Consider the following 6,571-nt stretch of genomic DNA (forward strand, 5'->3'; position numbering starts at 1 on the left):
TGATAGCGCTCCTGGCACTTTTGGTGAAAGACAGGAGGAGCACAATCTCGCTCCCTGGCACTCTAGGGGTTAAACTGTTTGCCCTGGCGATTCCCTGAGATCCCATCCAAATTGCAGCCCCACCCAAGCTGTTTGCAGCAGTTTTTCAATATGAATGTCCTGTCCTAGTTCAGGCTTCAGACTGCTAAAATCTCTCAAAAAGCTGCAGATGGTATCAGCATGCCCCAAACCTATTAATAAAAGCCAAGACCTGGCACTAGGACCAGCTGGCCTTGCTTCACAGCTGGGCGTCACCTGGGCACTTCTAAGCCCAATACAAATAGCATCCATTTGCAGATCTCATCCTGCTAAGTGGCCCAAGGCAGTGGCTGACTTTGCACCTCCCTGAAGACCTTAGAGCCAGTACACCAGGTGGACAGCTTCAGACCACACCAGAATACAACTCTACATATCCATAAGTGACATACTCAAGGAGCAGATACAGTGAGCACCAAAGCCCCACTGAAGCAAGTCCTATGTCAGTGATGGCGAACCTATGACACGCGTGTCAGAGGTGACAGGCAAACTCATTTTTTTGGTTGATTTTTCTTTGTTAAATGGCATTTAAATATATAAAATAAATATCAAAAATATGTCTTTGTTTTACTATGGTTGCAAATATCAAAAAAATTTCTATATGTGACATGGCACCAGAGTTAAGTTAGGGTTTTTCAAAATGCTGACATGCCGAGCTCAAAAGGTTTGCCATCACTGTCCTATGTCATAGAGGTATTTCCTGCACAGCAGCTTTTTCATTGTAGTCACAACTGGTCCTCACAGCCAACTGGCCGGAGATCAACTTCTCCCAGTGATGCCAATAGCAGTCAAGGCTTAACTAAAAGACTATGCACAGCCCACTCATGGGTGTACCTAGAGTGCCAAGCTCAGGTGACTGGGGAGGCTGAGCCACTGGACACCTAATACACAAGGCCACTCTACCAATTCCTGGAGACATAGCAGCTCTACTTAATAAATAGAAACAAACACAGGGAAGCTGCCAAAATGTGGAGACATATCACAAATGAAAGAAATGGAATCAAGCAATTTACTGGATACAGAGTTCAAAACCATGATTATAAGGTTACTCAAAGATATTCATGAGAGCTTCCAGGATCTTAGTGAGACTTTTAAAGATCTTAGTGAGAACGTCAAAGACATGAAAAAGGACCAGAAAGAAATTAAGCATACACTAACTGAAATAATGGACAGAGATTCAGCAATAGAGTAGAGGACTCCGAGAATCAAATCAACTATTTGGAATACGAGGAAGCAAAAAACACCCAATTAGAAGAGCAAAACGAAAAAAAATTCCAAAAATATGAAGACAGTGTAAGAAGCCTCTGGGACAACTTCAAGTGTACCAACATTCAAATCATGAGGGTGCCAGAAGGAGGTGAGGGAGAGCAAGATATTGAAAACATATTTGAAGAAATAATGACAGAAAACTCCCCCTACCTGGTAAAAGAAATAGACTTACAAATCCAGGAAGTGCAGAGGAACCCAAAGAGGCTCATACCAAGACACATCATAATTAAAATGCCAAAGGTTAAAGACAAAGAGAGAATCTTAAAAGCATCAAGACATTCTCAACGTTTGGAATAATCATACCATGGATTACACTTTTGCACCACACCTTAGTACATATTTTGAGTAAACTTAATGTAAACATGCATTATGTGGTAAATTAAATGAGTCATAGCTAAATGTCAAGCTTATTAGTGAACAATTTAACAAAATTTCAATATTTTTTTAAAGGGGAGAAATGATTACTAAATTATATCTCCACTGGTATAGTTACTTCATAAGGCTGTTCTTAAAAGTTGTACATATCATCTTAATACGTGTGCCCTGTAGAAGAATTGAAGTATTACTAGGCATGACCACATAATAGTCAAAGAGCATGGTACTGGCATAGAAACAGATATATAGATTAATGAGACAAAATAAATAGCCCAGAAATAAATGCACGCCTATATGGTCAATTAAAATTTAATAAAGGAGCCAAGGACATAAAATGGGGTAAAGACAGTCTATTCAATAAATATTGTTGGAAAAATGGGCAGATACATGCAAAGAATATATATGAAACTAGACCACCTTCTTACATAATATACAAGAATAAGCTCAAAGTGTATAAAAGACAAAAGTAAGACTCAAAACTAAAATTCCTAGAAGAAAACATAGGTAGGAAACTCTGACATTTCTCTTAGCAGAATTTTTGTGATCTATCTCCTCGGGCAAGGAAAACAAAGGAAAAAAAAACAACAACAAATTGGACTGCATCAAACTAAAAACCTTCTGCACAGCAAAAGAAACCATCAAAATGAAAAGAAAACCTACTGAATGGAAGAATATATTTTCCAATGATACATCTGATAAGGAGTTTATATCCAAAATTTATGAAGAACTCAACACCAAAATAAACCTCCAAACAATTCAATTAAGAAATGGGCAGAGGATCTGAATAGATACTTCAACAAAGAGAACATACAAATGGCCAACAGACATGAAAAATGTCAACATCACTAATCAAAGAAATGCAAATTAAAACCACAATGAGATACCACCTCACATCTATCAGAGTGGCTATCATGAATAAGCAACTAGTGCTGGCAAGAATGTGGAGGAAAGGAAACTCTCATGCACTGTTGGCGGGAATGCGGATTGGTGCAGCCACTATGAAAAACAGTATGGAGGTCCCTCAAATATTTTAAAAGGACTGGTTTATGACCCAGCAATTATACTTCTGGGTATATATTCAAAGAAATACAAAATATAAATTTGAAAGAATATATGCACCCCTATGTTTATTGCAGCAATATTTATAATAGCCAAGATATGGAAGCAACCCAAGTGCCATCAATAAATGAGTGGATAAAAAAGCTGTGATACATATATACAATGGAATATTACTAGGCCATAAATAATCTTACTATTTGCGACAGCATGGATGGTCCTAGTGGGTATTATGCTAAGTGAAGTAAGTCAGGGAAAGACAACTACAATATGATTTCACTTATGAGTGGAATCTAAAGAACAAAATATATGGATAAACAAAATTGAAACAAACTCACAGACACAGAAAACAGACTGATGGTCGCCAGAGAGGAGGAGGCTTGGGGAATGGCTGAAAAAGGTGAAGGGATTAAGAACAACAATTGGGCCCTAGCCAGTTTGGTTCAATGACTGGAGCTTTGGCCCTCAGACTGAAGGATCCCAGGTTTCATTATGGTCAAGGGCATCTCCCTCGGTTGCAGGTTTGATCCTGGCAAGAAGAGGACGTTTCAGCCCCTTTTCAGGAACTTTGTAGCAGAGAAAAAGAGCCAGTTGGAGATGCTGTGAGTCTGGAACAGAAAAAAGCCTCAGTTGGATGTGACAAGGGCCACCAGTAAGCAGATGAGGGAGGAGGACCAGGAGGAAGCGGCCAAGAGGAGAAAAAATGAGCCAAAAGGGCAAAAGAAAGGGGGGCCAGCAGGGTCCTGGGGGGCAAGAGGAAAGGAGGGCCGCTCAGCCAGGGAGATAAGAGGAAAAAAGACTTGGGAGGCAAGATGATTTCTGGGCCGCCCGACTTGGGTGGCAAGAGGAAAGGAGGGCAACACCAAGGATTATAGAAGAGGAAGTGAAGTTCACCCTCCCACCTGCGTACCTGTAAACCAATAACTATTCTAAATGTTAAGGTCTAAGTCCTTTAGGGGGATGCAGAAGAAGGTGACCACTGCCTTCATTGAGCTTGAGGTTGAAGGAATAGGATTGCCCTTCCCTCAAGATGCTATGTAAATGTTGGACTTGACAAATTAATGTTTTTTCAACAACCATGTCTTTGGCTGGAGATTTAAAGGTATTTTTTTTTAACTTTGGGTGTGGTATGAGGGACAGTTCATATTTTAGAGACTTAAAATAGGTTGACTTCAGTATTATTTTAATAACAAGTTTGTGTATTTATCAAAGCTGGTGGAGGCACACAGAAAGATTACATTTTCAGAACTGCCCTTAAAAGTAATTGTTGTGAAGTTATTTAATAGAAGTGTATCTGTATCTAATGTTGTTTTTAACTGTTTAGCTATCTATAACAATAAAAGCATAATATGCTAATTAGACCAGACAATCTTCTGGACGAAGCTGGAGCTGCGAGGGAAGCCAGTGCTGGCAGCCGGGGGAAGGAAGGCCTACTCTTGCACGAATTTTGTGCATTGAGCTTCTAGTTGTTAAGGAAAGCCAGTGACCTAGATATTTGTATATATTTATTTTCCTTTACTTTCTAAAAAAGGAAGCAGCTAAGTTGTGATAATTTCAGCAACACCTCTGTAAAAAAATACTTTTTTAAATATCAGATATAATATTGAAGGTTTAGTATAATTGGTGTTTCTGAAAAAAGGTTTCCTGCTTTGCAACATTGAAAATATTGATTTGCTTGCTGTAAATGATAAATGTTGATGTAACTGAATGATGGTAATAATTGTCATTAATCCAGAAAATACTTAAATCTCTCTCAACATTTATGTCCCAAAATTTTTTAAAGCTTCAAGTAGGATCTGTTTTGGGAAGACAGAAAGCATACAAAATTCTTAATTGGAACATTATCTTTAGATTCATTTGTCAAATTGACCTGGAGCTGGTTTGTTTAGGTGATGGAATTTTTATTGCCATTCTGGTCCTCTCTCCCTAACAAATATCTCGTGAAAAGTTAAAATACAATAAATATAGTAGTTGATGCCTTATTATTTTCTGAAACTCACCATTAATCTTTACAGAAATGTATTCTATTCCCAACAGTTTTAACTAGGATGAACCTTTTTTTTAAAAGGATGAAGAAAAAAAGTGTGCCTTTGATTTGCATTTTTTAACTGCCAGTGTCATTTGGATTTTGTTTCTGTGAATTGCTTGTTTTTACCTATTTCCTTTTTAAAACTTGGAGTTGTTTTTAAGCAATCTGTAGAAACTTTATAGAGATTGTTTTGTCATATACTTTGCAGTTTGTTTTCTGGTCTTGGTATGTATCTTGTGCCTTTCTTATGGCAAAAGGAGTCAACAAACTTTTTCTGTGAAGGGCCAGATGGTAAACATTTTAGGCTTTGTGGTCATACAGTCTCTATTCAGCCTTTGTAGTATGAATACCCATAATACATAAATCAGTGGTTCTCAACCAGGGGTAATTTTGCTTTCTCTTCCCCCAACCACAAGAGGCATTCATCAATGCCCCAAGACATATTTGGCTATCACTGTGAAGGGAGATCCTGCTAAACATCTTAGGATGCATAGTGCACCCCTCCTCTTCATAAAATTATCTGGTTCTGAATGTCAGTAATACTGAATTTGAGAAATCCTGACCTGTAAATAAATAAACATGGCTATGTTCTAATAAAACTATAAAAACAAGCAAGAGGCCACATTTGACCAGGAGGCTGTAGTTTGCTGACCCGTTTGCAGAAATTTTTTTGCTATATAATATCTATTTTCTGGTTTTGTTCCTGAATTATCTATTTCAACTCATTTTTTCAAATTTTATTTTATTTTAAATTTCTTTGACTAAAAATGCAGAAAAATAGCACCTTAGTAATTAGGTATTTTATTGTTTTTAATTAAAATTTTTAAAAGAAGTAAATCATTTCAAAAGTAGGTGAAGTTTCTTTTCCCTTCTTCAGTCTACTTTTCTTCCTGTATCTGCTGAAAAAATAAATTGATGCACTTCATATCTATAAAATAATATTTATAAATGTTGACTCTATATTGTACAACTCAAACATGATATTGTATGTCAACTATGATTTAAAATAAATTTTAAAAAACACTTAGATGTACATGAAAGGGTTAAAGAGAATAAAATGGGGCAGAGAAAAACTTATTGTGCTTAGCAGATATCTTGCAGAAAGCTTGCAGCCTTGAGCACAGCATAGCTCAGATAACCAGCAGACACCTGCCATGGGAGGAACCAAGAACGGACCAGACCCTTACGTCAGCAGCATGGCTTGCAGCCAGCAAAAATCAATAAAAACCTATTTCTCCCTGCTCTCTTCGCTGATGCCTTTCTCGGTCTCAGCCCACCTGCACTCAGGTGCCTGGAATAAAATCTCTTTTGATACATTATGGCCGCATGTCATAGGTGTGCAACCCTGGCCTGCTTCAAACCTTTCATTTGGTGCCAAACACCAGGGAAGGTCTAGTGAGGGATCTGGTAAGAGCCATTGCAGGATTCCAGCAACCAGGCACTTGGCACTCAGAGAGACCGTGATCATCTGGCTCCTGAGCTCTCCTTGTGTCTGGGGAAGCCTCCCCCTCTCGCTCCCCGCAGCCACGCTCCTACACAGCTGAGCTTTTGCTGAACTCGTGACACTTAATTGGGCTCCCCTCGCCTTCCTCCGCATTGGTCTGGGTTGTTCCCATTACTGGATAGTGGACCTCTCCTTGCCTTGCCTCCTCCTGCATCAACACCAGACATACATTCATAGGTTAGTGGCTTTAGTCTGTTTTTCTCCGTCTGGACTGTCCTATCATTTTGGGTTTGGAGCCAGGCTCCAGGCTGATACTGTTCAGC

This window comes from Myotis yumanensis, unplaced genomic scaffold (assembly GCF_028538775.1).
Source record: "Myotis yumanensis isolate MYYU_CA2020_CCGP unplaced genomic scaffold, mMyoYum1.0.hap1 SCAF_18, whole genome shotgun sequence".
Lineage (NCBI taxonomy): Eukaryota > Metazoa > Chordata > Mammalia > Chiroptera > Vespertilionidae > Myotis > Myotis yumanensis.